At 43.8% G+C, this 25,310-nt stretch overlaps 1 protein-coding gene and 1 long non-coding RNA gene across 2 annotated transcripts in view; one reads left to right on the top strand and one right to left on the bottom strand.

The window, feature by feature from the left end:
- Positions 1-25,310, top strand: part of HS3ST4 (heparan sulfate-glucosamine 3-sulfotransferase 4) — a 401,441-nt gene that overhangs the window by 19,304 nt on the left and 356,827 nt on the right. The gene's annotated exons all lie outside the window — the stretch shown is intronic.
- LOC112640003 (uncharacterized) lies at positions 3,312-7,542 on the bottom strand. Its single transcript, XR_003123800.3, has 2 exons — positions 7,312-7,542; positions 3,312-6,412 (listed from the first exon to the last, which is right to left on the bottom strand). It is a non-coding gene; the product is annotated as an uncharacterized LOC112640003 (long non-coding RNA).

Genomic DNA, 25,310 nt, shown 5'->3' with positions numbered 1-25,310 from the left:
TTGAAATATGAATAGATTATGCAGGAAGTTCACTTTGGTGATTCCTTCTTTCCAGCAATTGTGCTTTGGCATGCTAGCCGTAACAAACTTCCTCTGAGGGTTTCTACAATTAAAAGTGAGTACTGGGTGTTATACTATATGTTGGCAAATTGAACTCCAATAAAAACAAACAGACGAACAAATAAATAAATAAATAAATAAAAGAGAACTTCTAGTGAATCCCTCTTACCCGCCCCCCCTTATTTTGCTTAGTCCTCACCACAACCCCTATTGAGTGAGGACCTTGTAATTTCTGTGGAAAGTAAGGCACAGAGAGGGGAAGTATGATACCAAAAGTGCGCAGGTCATTAGTGACGTTGTCCAGTTCCAACGGAGGTGTGCATTATTTTGTTGTGAGATTTTTAAATTTCTATTTAGTTTTTGGAAGTATAATTAAGTTAGTTAAATTAGTTTCCAGGGTATAATATAATGATTTGACATTTCTATATATTTCTCCGTGCTCATCATGATAAGTATACTCTTAATTCCCATCACCTGTTTCATCCCCGTCCCCACTCCTCACCCCTATGGGAACCATCACTTTGTTCTCTGTAGTTGGAAGTCTGCCTGTTTGTCCCATTTTTTTTTCTATATTTGTCCTTTTGTTTCTTAAAATTCCACACATGTGAAAATGTTATGATGTTTGTCTTTTGGATGATTTCACTTGGATCCATCCATGTAGTTGAAAATGGCAGGATCTCATTCTTTTGATGGCTGAGTAGTATTCCCTTGTATATATACATAGCACCTCTTCTTTATCCCTTCATCTCTTAATGGGTTGCTTCCATATCTTGGCTCTTGTAAATAATGCAGCAATAAACTTAAGGATGAATCTTTCTTTTGTTTTCTTTGAATAGAATACCCAGTAGTGGAATTACTGGATCATTCAGTAATTCTATTTTTAACTTTTTGTGGAGCCTCTGTACTGTTTTCCCCAGTGGTCACGATAGTGCACGTTTCCACTGTGCGTGAAGGGCTCCTTTTTCTCCACATCCTTGCCAACACTTGTTATTTCTTGTCTTTTTGATTCTAACCATTCTGACAGGTGTGAAGTGATTCCCCCTGGTGGTTTTGATTTGCATTTCCCTGATGAGAAGCCTTCTAGAAGCCACATGCCTTGCTCTCTCTCAGGGAGGAGATGCTGAGACATTGTTGCATCCACACCTGTCCGGAGTCCAGCTGTCTCCCATGTCTGTCTGCGATTCTCTGGGAACCACTCTGGCAGCCAAATTCCCCATGTCTGCATCTTAGAGGATAGCTCTGGTTGTCGCTTTCGAGGCTGTTTGGGAAATAAAACCCACATCTTCTAATGCTGTGAAAGGCTGTTGATAATGTCTACCTACTGGAGTTTGGTTTAAAGGTCTCAGCATTTTGGATAACTTCAGAGAGAGGTATTGATTTTCCGAGCCCTGCTGTAAGCTGGCGGCTTCCAAGACCCAGTGACTCAGCTACCCCTTCTCCATGTGGGGCAGCCGAGGTATGAGGATTGCCCTGGGCTGTATATTTTTTAAAAACAAAGGGAAGAAAAAAAATCCCTTCAGTGTAGGCTATTTCAAGGCTGCGTGAGGGCTGCAAAGCACCTCTTCTCTGTCATCATGCTTCTGACCTGCTGCCTTGGCTGTGTGATGTCTCTGTAGGGAGCGCTGGTGGCAGACGCTGTTTTGCTCAGTGACATCATGGCCACATTCTTGTTCCTGTTTTTTTTTTTTTTTAAGATTTTATTTATTCATTCATGAAAGACAGAGAGAGGCAGAGGGAGAGGCACGCTCTCTTCAGGGAGCCTGATGTGGGACTTGATCCCAGGACCACAACCTGAGCCAAAGGCAGATACTCAACTACTGAGCCACCCAGGTGCCCCCACATTCTTGTTCCTGATGAAGAATTTTGTTCCCCCCTGGGGTTGGCAACCACCTTTGGAAGGTGTTTTCATGAAAGGTCCATTGGCTCCAATTTTGGTAATCTTACCCTTCTCTAGTTATCAAGCTCTGTGACATCAACACCTTCTGTCTTTATAAAGTGTGAGCCAGCTGACGTGGAGCAGAACAACTCTGAAACTTGGCTCCTTTTTTCTTACCCCACACCTATGGAATTTCCTCCTGTCCTGCCAACGGGCACCTGCTATTCCTGGGGCTTTGCCCTTCTTCACTTTTGTAAGAAACGTGGTGCCATGGTGTCATGGAATGAATGCTTTTTACGCCAAGAGCTTTCATATACCATCTCTACAAATAACGGCCCTTATGACCGTCCCAGGAGAGAGAGAGAAACGTTGCTTATTATCCACATTTTACACACAAAGTAGGGAAAGTTTAGTAACTTGCTCATGGTCACCTTGAACCTAACATGAGTTGCTCTAAATCCCAGAGGCTCACCTTAAAATTCTGTATTTTGGTTACAGTCCTGTCCAAATCTTCCTGACTGCCCAGAACTTGGCAGAGCACCTGGTACATACCAAGATTCCACTTAAATTATTATTCTTTAAGTAATGCATATTCAGGGAAGACAGTTCAAAAATACTGAAAGCATAAAAACACCCTGCTGCCCAAAGATAACTATTCCTGGGAGTTTAGTGTATATACTTCCAGAAATTTTTCATTATTTACAAAGTATATATAGATCATTGTCTTTCAAAATGTATGTTTTTGAAAATTGACTTTTTTCACCTAAAAGTGTATCATGATTCTCTTTGTATGTCTAAAACATACTTCTATAATATAATTTCAGCATTTTTATGAACACAAAAGTAATATAGACAATGGGCTACCCCAAGAAGTTAGGGCCTGACCACACACAAAGTACAGAAATAAATTGCCTATGAAGAATGAATCAAAAGAGCCAGCACTATATAGCAATAGCACCAAAAACGATAGACTATTAGAAGGTGGTGTGGATATATCTGAATAATATTGGGATGGGGGAGTCCTTTCAAATCAAGATTTAAATAAAAAATGACAGGGGTGCCTGAATGGCTCAGTCGGTTTAGCATCTGATTCTTGGACATGATCTCAGGGTCACGAGATCGAGCCCTATGTTGGGCTGTGTGCTCAGCCTGGAGTCTGCTTGAGATTCCCTCTCTCCCCCTCTGCCCCTGTCCCCACTATGTGTGCGTGCACACTCTCAAACAATAAATAAGTAAATATGACCACTCAGAATCCATAAAGGTAAAATCTGAGGGGTTTGCACAGAGAGAACGTCAAGTTCACATATGGCAAATGAATCACCAACAGAGTGTGTTAGTGTGCTTGGGCTGCCATCGCAAATTACCACGCCCTGAGGAGGCTGCAACAACAGAGATTTATTTTTTCTGCAATTTAGGAGGCTGGAAGTCAAAGATCAAGGTGTCATAGGGTCGGTTTCTTCTGCAGTCTCTCTCTTTGACTTGTAGATGATTGTCTTTTCCTCTCTCTGTCTCCACGTGGTCTTCTCTCTCTGTGTCTGGGTCCATCGTTCCTTTTCTTCGAAGGACACCGGTTATGTTGGATGAGAGCCTGTTCTAATGATCTCAGTACCTTAATCACCTCTTGAAAGGCCCTGTCTCCAAATACAGTCACATCCTGAGGTCCTGGGAGTTAGGACTTCAAACACATCAGTTTTGGGGCGGAGGACACAGTTCATCCCATAACACAGAGCAAAAAACAAGTGAGGATCCTGGAGGACGCACTTGCAAATATGGATGTAGGGCCAACATTCCTCTCTCCTCTACAAGCTACTTGGATATCTTTGCCATCTCTGCTGTCTCTGTTCTTTCTAAACTGCTCCTGGGACTCCGTGACATCCTCACCCCCCGGCTCAAGGTAGTCACTTCCTTTCTTTAGATGCATTACTATTTCCAGTCGAGTTACATCAAGTCCCCAAGGCTCAGAGTCTCCTTCCAAGGACTTTGCATAGCTTTGCTCTAATCTATTAAGAGATGCAATTAAAATTGACTTCTTAGAGGCCAATCTTGAAAAAAAATTTTTATTGTGAAAGTAACCTGAGCTGGTATTAGAAGTAAAACGCTAATAAATACATAAAAAGAAAACGAAAGGCATTTTCTTCTTTCCATGCTCACATCCCGCTTCCTGCACTGCCAGCTTCATTCCCAGGAGGGAGTCACTGTGTACAGTCGGCTGGGTTGCCTTCCCTTAGAGTGATTAATACGGTTGAGTAAGATGTGGTCACTGATAGAGCCTGGTGACTCCAACAAGGTGTTCCCGATGCTGTCCACACCACCATGGCACTGTAGCCACGCTGGCTTCTCATCACCTACAAGGCTAAACGCTGTGTTTAGTCCTTGCGCAACCCCGTGCCATCGTCTTGTTGTTATCCTATTTTTCAGATGGGCAAACTCCAGCTTAGTGACGTTGGAGGTCTTCGCTCAAGAACACAGAGCTGGGAAATACTTAAGCCAGACCTGCTGACTTCATAGTCATCAGGCAGTGAGCACTTTTCTATGACATTGCCTAGCAGTCAGATTCATTGTTTTGTCATTTTGACCTTGTATTTCCTTGTAGGGTTGTATTGTGATATACTTAACCTCCTCTCCTTATGGACGTCTTTGTGATTTCCATCCTTGGCTTTCATAGGCAAGGCTACAGAGGATTTTCCTGTGCTCTTGAGTGCCTCTGTCTGTAGAGAAAATGGATAGAGTGTGTGCTTTTAAAATCTTGATACAATTTGATATATTTTGGTAAGTTGTCCAAAGGCAATCTTCTTTCTAAGTTCTTGGGAAAGACCCTGGTGCAGGCCCCAAGTAATGATGTAGATTTAGTAAAACTCAGTCCCTTTTGTGCTCCAGATACCTGCTGGCCCTTGATAAAAGCTTTTAATAATAAGGATGGTGATTCCATGTACAATTACCATAAGATGAAAGAAAATCAGCAGTTCGAGTGTGGTTATCATTCTTGGATGCTCTTACTTAGAGTTTAGTTTCTATTATCAAAATAATCCTCAACGTTCCTTTCTCCTCTGCATGAAAGGGGGAAGGAAAGTAAATACTCCCTTTTTCTCTTTGAACTGCTGCAGGATCATTTTTCCGTAGGACTTCAAAATTCACAATGAGGCTAAAGATCCCTTTTTTAAACTTTTCCCAAGCGAGTTAAAGTGGAGTGACAGGATTGCTTTAGCTCTAAAGCAAGATTTGATTTCTGAGGTGGTGGTTTGTGACAGATGGGGAAGCCCTCACTCAGGTGCAGCAGAGCCAGAGTTCTCCTGCTTCCTGACCTGCCCCCCCCCCATGTGCCCTGTGGGGGATTCTTCAGGCTGAAGTCTGGCCCCAGGGCTCCCTGAGAAGTCCACCTTGGCACCTGTTGCTTCTTGCATCATTCAGAGGGCAGAGCCTGAGGCAGGCATGCATGAGTGATGGGAGGGCTCTTGTAAGGCTTCTTTCACACCATGATAAGGGAGGTGATCAACAGAGCCTGAGTAAGACCAGACCTGAACCGTTTTACTGGGGACCTGTGATTTAGAAAGGTCTCCTGTGCTATGGCCATGTGGTTGTCTTTAAATTCAGCCAATACATTTATGCACCTGTTACTGTGACAAGGCGAGTTGCCATTGATGGTGCCTCTGCGGTCACATTTGCCTCTAGTCTTTTATGGAGGCACTCCTTGACATAAAATGCCCAATTTCCATGTAAGAATTTTCCCTTCACTGTCTTGCTGTGAAAGAGGCTGTTTATTGGTCTCTTCCATTTTTGTTGGGCGCACGACAATCTGGAATCAAGACTGTCTTTCCCAGCCTTCTTTCTGCTTGATGTAGCTGATGAGGTTACACTTGGGCCTGTGAGATTTGAAAGTAGGTCCTGGCGGGGACTTCTGGGAAACATCCTTATGAGGACATTCTTGTCTTTGCTGGGGACGAGAATGGGAAGACTGTAGTTGAAGCTTGAACAGTAATTGGTAGTATGGTGAGAAAGCCCCAGCTTGAGAATGATGGAGCATCACATAAAATGGGCCCAAGTGGGAGCCCTTTGGATGTGACAGAGATAAATTTCGGTATTGCCATAGTATTTTGGGTTTTCAGTTGTTCTCGCCTAAACTTAATTACAATGGATATATCTGCCTTCTGCATCCCTGACATTGTGCTAAGTGTTGTAGGTAGGTCATCTTATGAACCTTTATTGTTGTCCTTATTTTGCAGACAGAAAAACAGATTATAGAAGGGACATTACAAGTGACTTGTCCAAGGTGACATACTTCATATTTTGACCCATCCAAGATTTGGACCTCTTTGATTCCAGAATCTGTACTTTTAATCTCTGTGTTTTCCAGAAATTATTCGAACACTAATTTCTTGGTTCATAACGATTGCCTGCCAATGTGCCAGGCGCTGTGCTTGGTCCTGGGCATACAAAAGTAAGTAAAAGTAGTTGGTTCTTGCTCTTGTGGCATTTGCCCTATAGTGGAGAAGAAAGATATAATCAAACACAGCAAATAACTAAAGTTCAACTCTGGGTGTAGTGAGTGCTGTTAGGGAGCAAGTACCCTACACTATAAGAGACTATAATAGAGTTCACTCTGAACAGATAGCAGGAGATCTGACCTATTAAGATGCGTCACTTGGAGTGAAGTTGGAAGAGACATCTGTGCAGGGACTTATAGGACACACTGAAGACTCAGGGCTTTTCCTAGGAGAAATATAGGGCTGTTCACTGGCTTTAGCAGAGAGCTGACATAGCTAGGTTCATGTTTTGATGTGATCCAGGCCAGTTGCCACGTAGGGAATGGGCTGGAGAGACAAGAGAGTAAGCCCCTATTGAGTCCAGGGGAGAAATGACCAGTGCCTTAGGCTAGGTAGGTAGTGGTGAAGATGGAAAGGACTGGATGATGTTGGATAACATCTAGGAGATAAAATCGAAAGAATATGGTGTTGGCTTACGTCTGGGGGATATGAGGGAAAAGTCAGCTCAAAACTCCTAGGTTTCTGGCTTGGGCGACTGCATGAGAGAATCATGATTCTGCTCACCAAGACAGTGGCCACAAGAAGAGCAGGGTCGGGGTAGATAGAGGACATCTGTCCAGTTCATCTGACCAGCATTTCCCGTGCCCTCTTTGGAAGAACTGTTAACACAGTCATATGGGTTGGTGTTAGATTTTCCTTCAGAAAACCCAGCTTCCCTGGTTATAGCATGTTGCACTTCAGCATGGCTTGGTATGGGCATTGGCTTAGGTGACCCAAATCTTGGGGAGAGTCCTTTTCTTGGAAGGTTGGCAGTGAGGGCAAAGAGGATTTGCTTTTGGAGCCTTGAAGTGGGCAGAAGGGAGCACTGAGGAGGCTTTAGGTCATGTTTCCTACCTGTGGAGAAAGCTGGTTTGCAGTGGGAGAGAAAAAACTTAGGTGGAGACCAACAGAGATGAGAGGTGGAGAGAGAGACTTCATTTTGTCGTTGAAATTCCTGAATTTGGGGATCCCTGGGTGGCTCAGCGGTTTAGCGTCTGCCTTCGACCCAGGGCGTGATCCTGGAGTCCTGGGATCAAGTCCCACGTCGGGCTCCCTGCATGGAGCCTGCTTCTCCCTCTGCCTGTGTCTCTGCCTCTCTCTCTCATAAATAAATAAAATCTTAAAAGAAAAAAAAATCCTGAATTCAGGCATGCCTGAGACTATCTCTGTCCAAAAAATCTCTAGTTATTTGAGCCAATATGTTTCCTTTTCTGTCTTAAACCAGCTTGAGACAGGTTTCTAATTTTTTCATCTGTAATCTGATCAGTCAGGGGAGAGAACTATGAGCTCAGTTTTAAAAATGTTGAATTTGAAGGCACCTGGGTGGCTCAGTGGTTGAGCGTCTGCCTTTGGCTCAGGTCATAATCCTGGGGTCCTGGGATTGACTCCCGCATCAGGCTCCCCACGGGGAGCTTGCTTCTCCCTCTGCCTGTGTCTCTGCCTCTCTCTTGGTGTCTCTCAGGAATAAATAAGTAAAATCTTTTTAAAAATGTTGAGTTTGAGATGGTGCTGAGATATCTCTATGTAGATATCAAATAGGTAATTGGTACATGGATTTGAGCTCAAAGGAGAGATGTGGCTAGATAAAAACATTTGGAAATTACCAACATAAAAGTGATAATGGGAACCATAGTCACCATTTTGCGCAGAGAGCAAGTATGTGGTGGCAAGAGAAGAGGGCTTAGAATTGGGCTTTAAAATTGGGTGGAGGGGCACCTGGGTGGCTCAGTCAGTTGAACATCTGACTCTTCATCTCAGCTCAGGTCTTGATCTCAGAGATGTCAGTTTAAGCCCTGCGTCAGACTCCATGCTAGGCATGGAGCCTACTTAAAAATTAAAAAAAAAATTAAAAACGTAAATAAAACTGGTTGGAGAATATGTAACTGTGAGCTTGGAAAGGAAAAAAAGGTATGGGAGGACATTAAGAAGACAAAAATGCAGTTTTAGTAAACTAAGTATTTTATATATAAGAAAGGGGTGGTCATCCAGGTGGAGTGTCACCAAAGGCTCTAAATAGAAGTCTGGAAAATGTCGGTTTGATTCAGATGAATCTTGAGAAACAGTTGACTTTGTAAGATGTGTCTTAGCACTCTGACGGCTGGGGACGCCAGATCTAATGTCAAAGACATCTTTAAAAGTTCAGTGAGAAATGGGTCAGCAATGAGTTCTTGGGACCTTGGGGAGGCGGGCGGAGATGGGGAAGATGCGTTGTGCATTTAAGAGACGTTGAAGGTGCCCACTTGCCAGGTGCCAGGGAGATGGTGAATAATAAGGCACTTTTTATTTGTGTGCAACTCACAGGCTAGGTGGGAAGACAGACAAGCAAATGCCAATCACAATTTAGGTTAATAAGAAGGGAATGTGTCCGTTTGCATGCTTTTGGCTGTAAGCAAAAGAAAGCCTAATGAACAGTGACTCAGGATATTTAAATTTCACTTAGCAAGGAACCCAGGCAGGTGGTCCTGAGACCGATCCAGCGGTTTACTAGCATATTAAACATGCAAGCTGTTTCCATTCCTTCCACTCTGGCATGCCTGCCCTGCTGGATTTTGAACTATGCCCATTACATCACGATCTGAAGATGGTGGCAGCAGCTGTAGGCATCAGATCCTTGCGAAAAAGGAAATACAGGAGAAGTGACATAAGGTTTTTTTTTTTTTTTTTTGTTTGTTTGTTTTTTCTTCAGACAGCTCTTGCCTTTTGTTGGGGAGAAGATTCCTTCTAGAAGACCGCAGTGGATTCTTTCTATACCCCACTGGCCATAGATGAGGTTATTCATTTTATTACATTATTCATTCATTTAAAAGAAGCTGTTCAGTAACTACTCTGTGCCAGGCAGTATTTTTTTAAAGATTTTATTTATTTATTCATAAGAGCTGCAGAGACATAGGCAGAGGGAGAAGCAGGCTTCCCACGGGGAACCTGACGCAGGACTCGATCCCAGCACTCGGGGATCACGACCTGAGCCAAAGGCAGGTGCTCAACCTCTGAGCCACCCAGGTGCCCTGTGCCAGGCACTATTCTAGGTAATGGAATATAAGAGTGACGATGTGAGGAGGAGAGTCCCAAGAGCCCAAGAGACATAAGTTGAGATGTGGGGGACCCATTGGGTTAGTCATTTAGGGCAAGAGCAGGGGGTCAGGACGGAGTGTTGGGGCATAGAGTGTGCAAAGACTTGGCGGGGGAGAAGACGTGGTTTATAAATATCCCATGGTAAAATAGCCCGATTCTTCTCCTTATTTGTTTATTTCTTAATAGAGAGGGTGTGAGGAGGAGGGGCAGAGAGAGAGGGAAAAGGAGAGAATCCCAAGTAGGCTCCATAGTCAGTGAGCCAGACACAGAGCTTGATCTCATAAGCCCAAGATCATGACCTGAACCAAAATCAAAATCAACTGAGCCACCCGATTCTTCTCTTTAAATGTGTCTGTGGGGGGGGATCCCTGGGTGGCTCAGTGGTTTAGCGCCTGCCTTTGGCCCAGGGCGCGATCCTGGAGTCCCGGGATCGAGTCCCGCGTTGGGCTCCCTGCATGGAGCCTGCTTCACAGACACTCTGCCTGTGTCTCTGCCTCTCTCTCTGTATCTATCATGAATGAATGAATGAATGAATGAATAAGTAAATAAATAAATAAATCTTAAAAAAAATGTGTCTGTGGGGTGTCAGAGTGGCTCAGTTGATTAAGCTTCTGACTCTTGATTTCAGCTCAGGTCACGATCTCAGGGTCATGAGATTAAGCCCCATCTGGGCTCCATGCTTAGCGCAGTCTGTTGGAGATTTTCCACCTTTCTCTCTGCCCCTCCCTCGGCTCAAGATCTCTCTCTAAAATAAATTTTAAAAGTCTTTAATAAAAGATAAATAAATGTGTCTGCAGCGTGGATTATTACAGATAGGGGTTGGGGGCTTGAACTGCTGTCCAACCTTGGGGATCCCTGGGGCAGACTCACATGTTCTGGATTGAGTGTTGCTTTGAAGAATTTTCTTATAGGAGCCAGCCTTAGTCTGTGTCTGCCTGTGTGTGTGTGTGTGTGTGAGTGTGTGTGTACGTGTACATATGCGTTCTTTCCTCGGTTGGCACATGCCTGCATAGCAATGAGACCCTCTTATTTCACTGAGTGCAATATTTTTCATGAATCGCATCCAAATGAATTAACATTCCCAGCTCACCTGACTCACGCGGCAGGAACATGTGGGCCAAGCCGGCTGACCGCCGTACTGACAAGCAGAGCCCATCGGTGTATTTTTGTGCAGGCAACCCATGAGAGGCTCTTGTCTGGCTGTTTCCCCTCTGTTTTCACTGTGACACCTGTTGGATTCTGCTGACACTCTGTAGGGTGTCTATGCGGGATGCTGCTCGGTGCAGGAGTAGAATGGAAGGAAGGAGGAGCAGGGCATCACGAGGACATGCGGAGGGGAAGGGCACTTTATATTTTTTGCTTAAGTGTTCTGGAACCTCTTTTTTTTCCTGAATAAGTACTAGGTGTATTTGTTTTATGAATCAAATGCACATTTATACTGAAAGCTTCCTTCTCTCTCTTTTTAAATATTTTATTTATTTACTTGAGAGAGCAAGAGAGAGCATGAGCAAGGAGTAGGAGAGGAAGAAGCAGACTCTCTGCTGAGCAGGGAGCCCAACGTGGGGCTCGATCCCAGGACCTTGAGATCATGATCTGAGCTGAAGGCAGATGCTTAACTCATTTAGCCACTCAAGTGCCCTGAAAGTTTCCTTCTCTTGACAAGAAGCCTCAAGCCAGAAGGGAGGCATAGAGTATGTGGGGAAGCTTTTATACATCCTGTTGCTCATCTTTGACCATATTTCTTTAATGTGCTCAGTTTTATTTAATTCTGAAGGAAGATTCTGACCCTTTGTTCGTAGTACTGTGGTGTGGCCCTTTGGAGAAACTCCACTTTGTCAGATAACTGCCTGAGGGGGTTCTTTTGGAAGTGGGTTGACATAACCATCTTTTTTTTTGAAGAATAACACTAATGCATTACCTCCATCTCAAAAATTAACCTGCTACCTGTGTACCTGATGATATAGATTGTTTGCTTTAGGGACGCCTGGGTGGCTCAGTGGTTGAACATCTATCTGCCTTTGGCTCAAGTCGTGATCCCTGGGTCCTGGGATCGAGTCCCACATTGGGGAGCCTGCTTCTCCCTCTGCCTGTGTCTCTGCCTCCCTCTGTGTGTCTCTCAGGAATACATAATTAAAATCCTTGAAAAAAAAAAAAAGATTTAAACTCTGTGGGCCTCCATGAGATCTCAGAGGGTACAAAACCGAGAACATAGGGCACATCTTTCTGTCTCTGACAATCCATGAGGAGGGTTATCTGGTCTACCAAAGGTCCCAGGTAACTAACTGATGATACGTGTCCACTTGCCATTCCTTGATTGAAAACCATTTTATTTGTGTATATCCAATACACAGTGCCCCCAAAGGGCTTCTCCTGATCTTCTCCTTTGGTCTCATTTTGCTCTGTTTTTTAGCTAGTGGGGAATGAAGCTGGCCTTGTGGGAAATTACCTTTGTGTCTCAGACAAACCTTGAAAGGGCATGTGGGTATAGAGTGACAGGGGGAAGGTCACAGCGTTTTAACAAGCTACCTCAACTGGCTGTTGGAAGAAAGAATAAGATGCCATCTGCCAAACACTTAGACTGCCATGTACATAGGGGGGAAGTAGGGCAGCACAGGGTCTGCAGCCAGTGGAGTGGCTATGAGTACTGGCTGCATGAACTGTGGACTGTGGGGCCTCGAATGAGGTCTGGATTTGGTGTGTGACTCAGTTTTCTCATCTGTAAAATGGGGATATTAATAGTGCTACTTCATAGGATGGTTATCAGGACTAAGTGAGATACACATGCAAAGCTCCGGGAAATAAATACCAATAAAGCAAAGAAGATGATGTATAAATTTTTTTAAATGAGAAGTCACTTATGTGTGAGCGTAGACAAGTTGATCCGAGTGCCTTCAGTAGCTCGTTTGTTGTTTTTTAAACAGTTGTGCTTCTTAAGCAGTATTTTTCTCAAGTTCTTACTAGATTTCTCTAAAAAACCAAACAACCCTATTTGTCTGATATTGAGTGATTATTTTATGACTGTCCACTATCTCCAGTACTTTTCAACATGCTTTGGAATACACACACAAATCATAAGACTTGAAAGAGTAGCATGCATTCTATCAATACACTCTGAAAATCAGTGAAGCCACCTTCACTTGGCCCCAGATTTTCACAGGAAGATCCGAAAGGATCGATGTGTCCATCAGCCTAACACTTTCATACTTCTTATTCCTAATATATGACCAGTGAAGTTCTACTGCTTTTTTCTTTTAGCCTAGAGGTGATTTGACCCTTCCTGAGTTGGCACACTTTTTCCTGTTTTTTTTTTTTTTTTTTGTATTTGGTTAATCATGGTCTTGTCCATGTGGCCACGGGAATGGAGTTTTGAACCTTACTACCAGTCATTTGTATCAGTCCACATCTCCACATCACCTGGAGCTGCCATCATGACCCACAACAGACCTTTTAGGGACAGGGTCATATCTACACTTGAGAAAGATCTGGAAACTGAAGGAACGGAATGCACACAGATCAGCTGCCATTTCTACTGAGCTGGTGGAATGTGTTACGCTGGGTGACGCAGGAAATGAAATGAAGTCCCTAATGACTGTTTCCACACTAATGCTGCCTCTTCATCCTTATTTATTCCTTTTTATTTTATTTATTCCTTTTTATTTTTTTATTTATTCTTTTTTTAAATTAAGCTTTTATACTTTTATTTATGTATTTATTTTAAAGATTATTTATTTGAGAGTGAGAACATGAGCAGAGGGGAGGGGCAGAGGCAGAGGTCAGAAGCAGACTCCTCACAAAGCAGGGAGCCCACCTTGGGGCTCGATCCTGGGACCTGGAGATTGTGACTTGAGCTGAAGACAAGATGCTTAACCATCTGAGCCACCCAGGTGCCCCCTTATTTATTCTTTGAATGTAACTATGGTTTCTTAATAGTGAAGTCACCACCTGGGCTGGAAGCAGAAATGGCTCATAAAATTCCATATGTAGTTTTAAAATGGGGCAGGTCACTGGGCAATTCATTAACTCATTAGGAATTAAAAAACAACATTTAGTGGATACTTGGGTGTTTTAAAATTTAATAACCCCAGAAGGATATTTAGTGGCTGAGACCCGTAGTCATAATATGGAAACGTCATCAGATTTTTTTTTTAAGTTTTACTTTACTTTTATTATTTTTTTAAAGAGTTTGTTTATTTACTTGACAGAGAGAGCGAGAGAGAGAGAGCACACACAGCAGGGGCAGAAGGCGATGGAGAAGCGGGTTCCCTGCTGAGCAGAGAGCCTGATGCAGGGCTTAATCCTGGACCTTGGGATCATGACCTGAGCAGAACACAGACGCTTAACCAACCGAGCCACCCAGGCGCCCTGCTGTTGGATTTCAAAGACAAATTTTCCTTTCTTTTTGATATTAGACATTTTTGATATTTTCTTTGGTTTTTTACTCTTCCTCTCATTTTATATTTTTCCTTTCCCCCGTCCCCCATCCTTTTTCCTAGGAAGAGCAGTCACCTGTGTGTGTATTATTACTCCATGACACATACTACTTTTAATTCCGAAAGACCACTATCTTATGTTTCCCGTGCACCCCTTAGTAGGAACACGTTACTCTCCGCCGTGCATTGGTCCGCAGCATTTCTGAAAGGTGGTTTTTCCCAGGAGGGTATCAGAGGCTGCAACCGTTTTGTCTGCCCATCTCGTTCAGTCATTCTGCTACCTGTGACCGGTTTGTAGGAGTCGTCCAAGGTGGTGGTTTACTTACTGCGAAGACACTTGTAAAGTAGCCTTTGCTCTTTTTTTTGTTATAACATAATACTTATTCATTATGGGAAATTTAGCAAATATCACAAGCACATGGGGAAAAATCACATGTCTCCCCGAATCCTGTGGTTTCTTGCATTGGCCCATGTCTGTCTGCATGGATATTGTTTCTTTCCTTGCATAGTAACAGGTATGTGTGTGTGTGTGTGTGTGTGTATCAAATATATGTATATTTGATTATTGGTATTACCTCAAATTTGGGATCAGACTATATAATTTTTAACCTTTTTTTTTTTCCTGCCTAAACATCGAATGTTGACATATTCCCATGCCACTGAAGATTCTATTACCACAGTGGCTTTCAATTTTTCAATTTTTTTTTAGTGTTTCCTGCAGTAAGAAATGCATTTTACATAATGACCTCACATAAACACACATGCATTTTTAAAAAGTCTCATGAAACCATACTTGCTCTGCTTGTGCATAATGCACTCTTGATATTGTCTGTTCTTCTAGTCAAAAAGTTGGCCATGGCCCACAAAAACTGGTTTTGTGACTCATTAATGATTTGTGATCCACAGTTTGAAAACTACTTTTTTACCACATAAATTTTATTGGCTGTGTAGTTCTTGGTATGGTTTTGGCTGTATTATATGTATTTAACTGATGCCACATAGTCTCCATGTTTCCTTAGTCCGCACAAGTCAGCAGATGGATACAGAATGCACACACTCTCACACACACACACACACACACACACTCAGGATAATTTCCTGGGCATACATGGGCACATAATTATCAGGTCAGAAGGTGAGCAGTGAGCATGATTTTTAAGGCTCTTGGTACACTTTGCTAAATTTCCCTCCTGGAAGCTTCTATAAATATTTACACTCTCGCCAACTGTGTCGGGGAATGCCCAGTTCTCCGTGCCCTCACATGCAAACACCACATTCTTTGAGTTAACTTAGAATCTCAATCATGGAGGAGATTCACGGCATCATTCAACAGTGAGAGGAGAAGTGTTTTTGGCAGCGATTGGTCTGATCTATGACTGAAGATTGCTGTTGTATCTAAATTGTATTATGTTAATGTCCCATGCAGCACGCACTGCAGGTGAGGTTTAGCATTTATATTTCTCACTGATGCCACCAAGAAGAGATCTGTATTTTAACATTGCAAGGAGGTGCTTTCTGGATCCTGTATGTCTTTGCATGGTCTGTGGCTGTGGATCCTCTGACTCAGAAGGAGTACAGATCCAGTAATCATGTGTTACACAACTTTTGAGACATTTCATTTCAAATGCTCATGCTCTCTGTGGGTACACTTCTATGTCTTATCTGGGATCCTTCTTTCCTCTTTTCTTCCTTCCTTCCTTTCGTTCTTTTTTAAGATTACTTATTTGAGAGAGAGGGAGACCAGGGGGTGGGACAGAGGGAGAGGGAGAGAGAGAATCCTCAAGCAGACTCTCCACTGAGCATGGAGCCTGACACAGTGCTTGATCTTGGGACCCTGAGATCATGATCTCAGCCAAAATCAGAGTCAGATGCTCTGACGACTGAGCCTCCCAGGCACCCTGAGTCCTCCTTTCTAAGTTGGAGGGTACCATCTCTTTAGGGATAGGCATGTACCCACATTTATAGCCACACTATGTTCGATTCACAGAAATCTCATTTGTGCAGCAAAATACACATACAAGTTCTGTTTTATGTTTAATGGTGGAAGATTGGAAGTTATCTAAGGGTACATGAGTATGAGACAAGTTAAGTAAACTGTGGCAATTCCACAGGAGGAACACAATGCGTTTGTTAAAAGGAAGGAGACCACACTGCATACACAGGCATGAAGCGATCCCCAGGATGTCCTGTTGATGAGGAAAACAGGGTGCAGCGCAGCGTGTGGTGTAGATCCTTTACGCTGTGAACTTCTCTTGTTTTAAAACCATGGGAGTGTAGGACTTCATTTAAACATAGGTAATGGAAAAAAGCAAAGATGAGCAAGCATCCTAAGATCTTTTAGGAAAGTGGCCTTCAGAAAAACACCTTGTATCTGATACTGATACGATGTTGTCTGATTGAGGATGTTGATCTGGGTTGTTCCAGGGTGGAGCAAATCCTTGAGAATCAAATGGACACTTGGAAAGGGTTAACCGAGCCTCCCAGAACGCCCCATCCACCTCCACCCCATTTATACCCAGGGAGGACCAGCATCGCTCAATCATACTTAATCCATTTAGAGGGAGCCTTTTCAGAACTGAATTATGCCAGTTGGTACACCTCATGACTAGAATTACGATCGGCTTCTAGGGTTGCTGATCATTCAAGTGTTTTATGGAAGACTCAAACTGTGTAGAATCACATGTGCACACACATCCCTCCATGCACACACTTTAAAATGATAAAAGTCAGAATTTACGATTTCAACGTTTGGGCCTGGTGGAAACACTGGGGTGAGCTGGAGGGGAGGAGGTTTGGCTGAGTGTGGAGACTCTGGAAGTGCACAGCGTACATGCCCCACGACTTACACCTGAATTTAACCCTGCTCTACTGCTCTGATTGGATTTTTAGGAAGTTTATATTCAGATTTTAGAGTCCTTCTGACCCTGGCTCGAACCGCAGGTCTGCCGCATGCTAGCTGTGTGACCTTGGGTTAGTTGATTGGCCTCTCTGAACTTTATTTCTTGACTTGCAAAGTGGAAAGTGTAATACTGTTGCCGTAGGTCTGTTGATTGAGTTAAAGGAGGTAAATTCTAGAACTTGCCTTGCTTGATGGCAGCCCTTGGTAGTTGCTGAAGAATTAAAGCTGTTTCTTAACATGATGATGTTCTGGGAAGAGAGGCCTTCTGTTAGGAAGGTGTTAGTGGGAACTGACGAAGGCCCTCTGGGCTTTATTTAGGAGTAAAGGATCAGAGACCCAGGTGCAAAGTGGCTGTAGGGAACCAAGATTCCAGAAGAGCCTCCAGTGTTGACTTTTTTGTATCATCTGTTTCTCAGTAATGATAACTAGTGGAAATCTTGCAAAGTTTTAGACTGGGTTTTTGCGGGGGCATCAAGGAGTCTGGAAAGATGAGGTCCCACCGAGGAGCCAGGCTGGGAGCAGCAAACCAGCCAATTCAAGGAAGTGGGAGTTTTTTCCTGAGACAGAGATGGACACAGTGCTTGGAAGATGATCCCAGACACCTCTTGGTGTCACCTATAGTGTCCAGCACTGGGCACAGCATCTGTATATGTCTGCATGTTGAACCCCCTGAAATGAACCCCATAGCATGCCTGCATCATTCTTGTTCAGGAGATGCGGAAGGCATGGGACAGACTCTGGTCTATCCTAGTGCCTTCATTCCCCACCCTCACCCCCCAGCCTCCTGATGAAGTGTAGACAGGTTTGCCAGTACCACCTGGGCAGGCACAGCAGCAATAGAGAGAAAGTTACTTTCTGGGATTTCAATCCCAAAGACAGATTTTCAGGCACACATTAGTGATGCCTTGTATTGTAAAAGACTCGAAGCCTCAGCCTCTCACTCAGTTCTTTTTGCTCCTTGTTGTCATGGGGACTTCTTTTCCCTGAGTTATTACATCTTGCACTTCAGCAAAAATTTTATTGCTTCGGGACCATCGAGTCTCGCGTGGGACATTTTTCACTGCTCATGGTGTAATACACAGAGGTAATTTCTTTGAAATGATTTTTGCTTGAAGTGGTTTTCAATGAATTGAGAAGGGTAGGAGTATAGATGGAGCCCTGAGGTTCCAGCATCAGGTCCAAGCACAGGGCATGTACCCTCGGCCTGGCCAGAGCGTTCGATGTGGACTGTTCACTTGTACCGGTGGCACATAAACAGGCAGCGGTTCATTTGTTTCTCTCATTGGACCCCAAAAAGAAAAAAAAAAAGGCATTAGTTAATGCTGTTATCTGTTTAAGTCCCTTCCAGATTGCTTTTGAAAGTTTTCTTTCTGAAAGGAATATTTTCATCGAAAGGAATGGCCCCTGCCTCTTAAAGGTGGAGGTTAGTGGTTGGACTGGGGAGACTGCCAGACAGAGCAATCTCGATGATGATGTAGTGAAGTGTGGAATTATGCCCTGAATGTTGCACACCCAGCCTCTGATTCTTATCTATTTTTGGTGTCTTCCAGGGCTCTTGTATACAAGGCATTTTCTTTCCTGTTATTACCTTGAGCTTAGTGCGAGATGCGGTGTTAGAACAATTCCTTGGGTTTTCTTCTTGTTTCATTCTCTTTTTGTCCCTCCTTCCCTCCCTCCTTGCTGGGGGTGGGGAGGGGCGTCCTCCCAAACCACCTCTAGGTTTGATGATCTGCTAGGAAGACTCCCAGAACTCAAAAAAGCCCTTATACTCACGGTTGTGGTTTATTACGGTTTAAGGATATGCATTAAAAACAGTGAAAGAAAAAGACACATAGGGCAGAGTTCAAGAGAAACCAGACCCAACTTTCCAGTTGGGCTCCTCCAGTGGGGCTTGCACAGACAGTGCTCATTGTGCCAGTGATAGTGAGTCACAAATGTGCTAAGGGAGTGTTGCTAACCAAGGAAGCTCCCTGAGGCCTGATGTCCAGGAATTGTGCTGGGGGTCAGTGGAGGAGGCATGGAGATCCTGTGTGACTGACCTTAGCCACTTGGTCTTCAGGCTCTCCCCCACCTCCCTGCTCCAGAAATCAAACTGATGTAGCATGGCCCCAAGGCCCAGGCCAACAGAAACAGCTGCTTGCTAGAAATCACAGTGTTACCATCGTCTATTTGGCCTGGCCCAATGTCTCAGGTGTGCAGAGATGCTCTTATCATGCAGGATAATCCAAGGACTCAAAGTTCATCTCCCAGGACATGGTCAAGGGTCCGTCCTTTCTTTGGAAGATGTAGGGTTTGGACACCCCAAGCCTGCTGAGCGTAAACCTTTTAATGCACCCTGCCGCAGCAATGCAGACTATAGGTCAGGCAGGCGCAAGCCTTGTGGTAAAATGAAGATGCCATCCTTGTATTAAATGCAAATCGAGGGACTTGCTTGGGACTTCCGGCAGATTTGCCTTTCTCTCTTTGCTGTCCCACACTGAGCAAACAGTTTTGTTCGAGTCTGTCTACCTTGGACGGATAAGCCTTTTCATAATGTTTGCAAAGGGGCAGTTTGATCAAATGGCCACATTTCTAGTTGGCCTCTCCTGATCCAAGATTGTGGTAGAAACATTGCAAAATCTGTAAGGGGTGTCATGAGAGGTGCTCTGCCCACCTTTCCTTCAATCCAGGGAACAAGTTCTGTCTTAGCAACCTGATCAGGCCTTACGTTTTTTGCAATTTTTGTCTTTAAAACAAACACTCTGGGGCACCTGCGCGGCTCAGTGGGTTAAGCTCAGCCTTTGGCTTGAGTCATGATCTTGGGTTTGGACATCCCAGGCTTCCCCCACCTTCAGGCTCTCCCCCACCTCCCTGCTTGGGGATTGAGCCCCGGGTCAGAGGTCTCTCCCCCAATGGGGTGTCTGCTGCTCCCTCTCCTTCTGCCCCCGCCCTGCTTATACCCTCTCTCAAATAATAAATAAATAAATAAATAAATAAATAGAATCTTAAAAAAAAACCTCTAAAATCAATATTTAGTTTCCCCTGCTCTTTTCTTGTTTCCCTCATAACCCTCCCGTGTCTACTCCTGTTCCAGTCCTCCCCCAGACCCTGGGCACCAGATGAGCCTTAGGAAAAACTGCCAAATAGGGAATATTTTTTTGAAGGCAGTTTACATCAGCTGCCTTTTCACATGGTATGAATTCTATGGAGACCTGTCTGCTCCAATAAATTGATATTCTCATCCTGACTGACTCATTTGGTGAGCCACATTGATACGCCTTCTCTTAAGCTGACCCTTGTAGCTTTGCCACCCAACAACAGGAAATGCATGATTATTTTCATGCTAATGAGCACTGGAGAGCAACAAGCCTTTCCTTTCCTGGCTTTTCACGGTGACATCCATTGACCTTCAGCTGGCATTCTGAGCATCACAGAGGACCACCGTCAGAGCCTGGGTGACTCTGTGAAGCTCTTCCCACCCTAAAGAAGCTCAGAGACACGCCTTTAGGCAACAAAACCCATAAAGCATCCTGCTACTTGCATGGGACCCATTAGAGTTCTGGAAGGAGACCGTGCAGAGTGGGCTAATGGAAGCTCTGTATTGTAATTGTTGACCTTGCTCCTGCTACTTCCTAGCTGTGGGACATTGGTATGTCATCTAACCCATCAAGCTTTTTGTTTTCTCCTCATAAGGTAATGATAGTACATACTTTATGGTATAGTTATGCTGATTAGTAGGATAGAACATTTAAGGCTTTCAGCACTGTGCTTACTTAGCACAGAGTAAACAGCCATAAAATGGCAACATTATTGTTGTCAATGTTTGTAATAAAAATAAAAATAATACATTCTCGTGTAGCTAAAGCTCTTCATACATGCCCTGTAGATTTATGGGTGGAAGGTGCCTTCCCAGTAAGGCAGTCTCTGAGATTCATCCCATGTAGGAGATTTCTAGAACCTTCTGCCTAGACTTCGTCTTTTCTTCCTCTAGGAAACGAGGAAAAAGGAACAATGGAAGGATGATCAGTTGATCTGTGCATCCATGCATCCTTCCATCCATATCTATAGATAAAGGTATAGATAGATAAATAGATATAAATACTTATTGGATATATTTGACATATAACATGTAAATTTAAGGTGTACGATGTGTTACTTTGATGCATTTATGTATTGTAACCTGATTGCCATCATAGAAATATTTATCACCATACGTAATTATAGTACAGTATTGTTGCCTGCATTCATTATATTGTGAATTAGATTTTTATGCCTTATTAACCACTCATTGCAAGTTTGTACCCTTAAATATAACATGACTCTCCTCCTCTACCCTCTGCCTTGGTAATCACCCATTTTATTTTCTGTTTTCTGTGAGTTTGATTTTTTTTAGATTCTTTGCCTGGTGTACCTCACCTAGCATGATGTGTACCAAGTCCATCCATGTTGTCCCATATGGCAGGATATTCTCCTTTCTCATAGCTGAATAATACTCCATTGTGTGTATATACCACATCTTTTTCATCCATTCATCTATCGATGGGCTGGAAGATGTATTTCAGAGATTATCAAGATATAAGCACATCTATCATATTATTTTTTCAAGTGTCCATACATTGGTATTGTGCGGTACCCTCTTGGTATCTTTGGTTATTATTAATCTAAATAATCTTGACTCTTTCCATCCCGAGACTGGACACGGATAGCTGGATTTGTTAGCTCTTGTCTTCTCTCAAACATGTTGATGTAGAGTGACTGGAGTTCCTTGGAGGGGGGGTCCCCTGTGTGCCACTCTGATCCCCATGCAGTGGGCATCCCTGGCGGTGGACATCTCTCTGTATTTAGGTCTGTTTCCCCGTGTCCCTGAGTATTAAGTGTGGTCATGTGGCATCACATTTTACTAGTGAGATTCTCCAACATGACTCCATTCTCTTGGTTCAGAAAGACACTTACCTTAGAGTTTAATACAGTCTAGAGGACAGGATTCAATGTCATGGTATAGAAAAAACAGCAGTGGGTTGGAAATTGGTTGGCTTGGATTCTGGTCCCTGCCCTGTCCCAAATTTTCTGTTTGAATTTTGGGGGAAAATCACCTCCTGTCTCTGGGTTTCAGTCTCCCGCTCTGAAAAATGGAGAGGTGGGGGAGATTAGATCGGTTCTGAGCTCTGGGTGTGGGTTAGGCTGGGTTCTTTCAGCTGAGGAGCAGCACATGGCAGTGGCATGTCATGGGTACATGGAGGCTGCCTGAGTTCCAATCCTTGCTTGGTTGCTTACTGGGTCCATGATTTTGTACACATTGCTTAACCTCTCTGTGCCTCACTTTGTTCTTTTTTAAAATATGGGTCCTTGTAGTCTAGCTGTGAGGATTGATGGGTTAAATAAAGGTAGTATGTTTAGAATGGCATCTGACACGTGCATTAAATGCCACATGGATGATAGATGGTGTTATTATATAAGTGGGGGGTTAAGTTTACTCCTGTAAAGAAGTCCGTCCTCTAAAAATTTTTAAAAGCATGCTTCTCTCAGTCTGTTTTCCCAGATATTTATTTGCTAGAAGAAGAGAAACAGGGTCATGTGATCATAATGGCAGCCAACTTTTGGTCTTGGTGTAAGGACTCTGATGGGATTGTGTGCAGGGTGGTGAATGCCAGGCCTGGTCAGAGCGCAGCCCTTTACGCTTTCCTGGCCCACCCCGCTGCTTTGTTTGGTGCAGGCTCAGCGTTGCCAGAGATTCCATTTTGCAAAAAGAAAAAAACAGATGTCTAAATTTTTATATGAAGTCTCTCAGTTTTTTTGAATTGCTCCAAGTGTGTAAAATCACAAGAGTTTGGCTACCCAAACCCATCCCTGCAGTATTCCTGTCTTGGGTCTCAGGTCTCAGAGGCTCACCTACTTACTTGTTGGAATGGAGCCCCTGGAGCCGCAGGACGCGAATGTCAGTGTGTGGACCTGGGGCAGATCTAAGACCAGAAACCAGGTTCCCTAACTCCCAAACCCAAGGCTGTCTACCATGAACCCACTTATCTAATACATATTGATTGTGTGCTTCCATTCTGGGTACTGTATGGGGGTGCTGGGGCACAACGGGGCCCATGAAAGATACAATTCCTCCTTCGTTAGGAGTTTACAGTATAGTGCAGCCCTCAGCCACAATCCAACCAAGCATCCCCGGCCTTTCTGATCTCCATAGGAGGCTGCCAGCTAGTATAGTGAGCAGGCCTGTGTGATCTGGACAGGTATGCTAGTGAGTGCAGGTGACCTGTCCTCTGTAACTCAGTTATGGCCTTATGACTCAACATAAGCCCTTGAGAGAGAGAGAGAGAGTGCTTGAAGTCAGTGGGGACACCGGATGGTGAGATTTCAGGCTTTATTATAGGGGTGGTGAGGGGGCCAGTGGCTCCATAGGCCCAGTAGAGTTTTCTTGTGTGCCTTATCTCATTCTCCCTGGGACGTCCATACCAGGCTATGGAGGGCTGACCCTCCTGGGAGTTCTCTTTACAATGCAGTGTGCTATGTGAATTCTGAACCAATCTTTGATGTTAAAAAAAAAAACCCTTGGCAATGTAGCGGATCCCCTAGGGTATTGCAATGAGTACATGTCCAGTCTCTGTTCATTGAAGACCTTGGCCACTGGCCCCTTGCACACTTTTTTTTTTTTTTGGTATATTTTTTTATTGGAGTTCGATTTGCCAACATACAGTATAACATCCAGTGCTCATCCTGTCAAGTGCCCCCCTCAGCTACCCCTTGCACTCTTGTAGAAGAATCTTATTCAGAGCTTCGGTAAGAGGCCAGCACGGTCCCCTTGTGTGAACATTTAGGCCATCAGCACTACAGAACATAGTAATGCATATTGTTTTTGTTAGTCAGGAGTCTGTCTGTTGCAAGTGACATTATCCTTCCTTAAAAAGGAATTTGTTTGCTCAACTAACTGAAAAACCCTGCCTGTCTGGAGGTTTCAGGAAAAGCTACATCCAGAGACTCAAAACCACTGGGGATCTGTCTCTAATTGTTTGCTCTGCTTTGCACTGGCTTCATTCTCAGCCGGGTCTCCTTGATGCGGTGGCTGCCATTGGTTCCAGGCTTACTTTCAATGGCCCACCCCTAGCAGAGGAAAGGGAGTGTTGGTTTCCCAACTGGATTCACCAGAAGTTCTAAGGCTGATTCTCTTTGGCTCCGATTGGGCTCCATCGCCATCCCTGAACCAATTGCTGTGAGCCTCATGGCACAGACCTGGGTCTCCTGCCATCTCTGGAGCCATGCTGGAGGTAGCTTGCCCCAAACTCTGTCTACTGATTTAGATGCTCATCTCTTTCAGAAGCACACTCACAGACACATCCAGAAATAATGTTTTCCTAGCTATCTGGGTATCCTTTAGCCTAGTCAAGTTGACACAAAAAGTTAACCGTCTGAAAGGCATAGTGAGGACGCTAATTAGAATGACAACCCAAAACAGTGTTGGAAGAGCACGGTCTTTGGGGATATGACCACACTGGGTCATAATGTCCCTGCAGAGTGACCTTGACCCTTTAAATATTGGATGTGGTTCATTTGAAGTGAGAAAAGAAACCATGCTGTGGGAAGTTATTCATTAACATCTGTGAATTGGCGGTTCATCATATGGATTTTGAGAGTGTTCCTGTGAAGATTACGTGCTGTATCACACATACAAATTTCTAGCGCTCCCTGGATGCTCAGTAAATGTTCTCAGATTTCCTCAAGTCTGTAAGATGCACTTTTATTGTTATGATCAACAGGAGTAAAGCATTGCTAATTAAACCGTGACAATGCTTTTATATTTAGAATTTTAAAACGTTGCATTTATTGAAAGAGCATCCTTTATGCTTGGACATTTATTTTCTATCACTCTTGCACATTCATACATCAGAAAAAGTAAACGAAATGAGTTGGTTTGAATATTCCAGAACTTTCCCATTCAGAGTTTGATCCTGCTGTGTCACCCCCAGTTTGCAATGTCCTTCCCACCCACCCTCCCCATAGTATTGTTCTTTCTTCCCTCTGGGCTGTTGGTTTTCAGCATTTCTTCCTTCCTTCCTTCCTTCCTTCCTTCCTTCCTTCCTTCCTTCCTTCCTTCCTTCCTTCCTTCCTTTCTTCTTTCTTTCTTCTTTCTTTCTTTCTTTCTTTCTTTCTTTCTTTCTTTCTTTCTCTCTCTCTCTCTCTTTTTTAAAGATTCATTTATTTTAGAGAGTGAGAGAGCACATACGTGTGTGCGGCAGGTGGAGAGAGAATCTCAAGCAGACTCCGCAGTGAGCACAAAGCCCAACTCAGGGCTGACCCCAATACCCTGAGATCATGACCTGTGCTGAAAAAGAGTTGGACGCCCAACCGACTGCACCATGCAGGCACCCTGGTTTTGAGCATTCTTAATAGAAGGCTCCATTACCGTCTCTAAAAATCCTTCCAGGACCCTGCTGGTTTTGATGTGAAGGCTCAGGCATGATAGTATGTCACAA

This window comes from Canis lupus, chromosome 6 (assembly GCF_003254725.2).
Source record: "Canis lupus dingo isolate Sandy chromosome 6, ASM325472v2, whole genome shotgun sequence".
NCBI lineage: Eukaryota > Metazoa > Chordata > Mammalia > Carnivora > Canidae > Canis > Canis lupus.
Note: the sequence above shows the minus strand (reverse complement) of the source record. Positions and strands in the feature narration are given on the sequence as shown.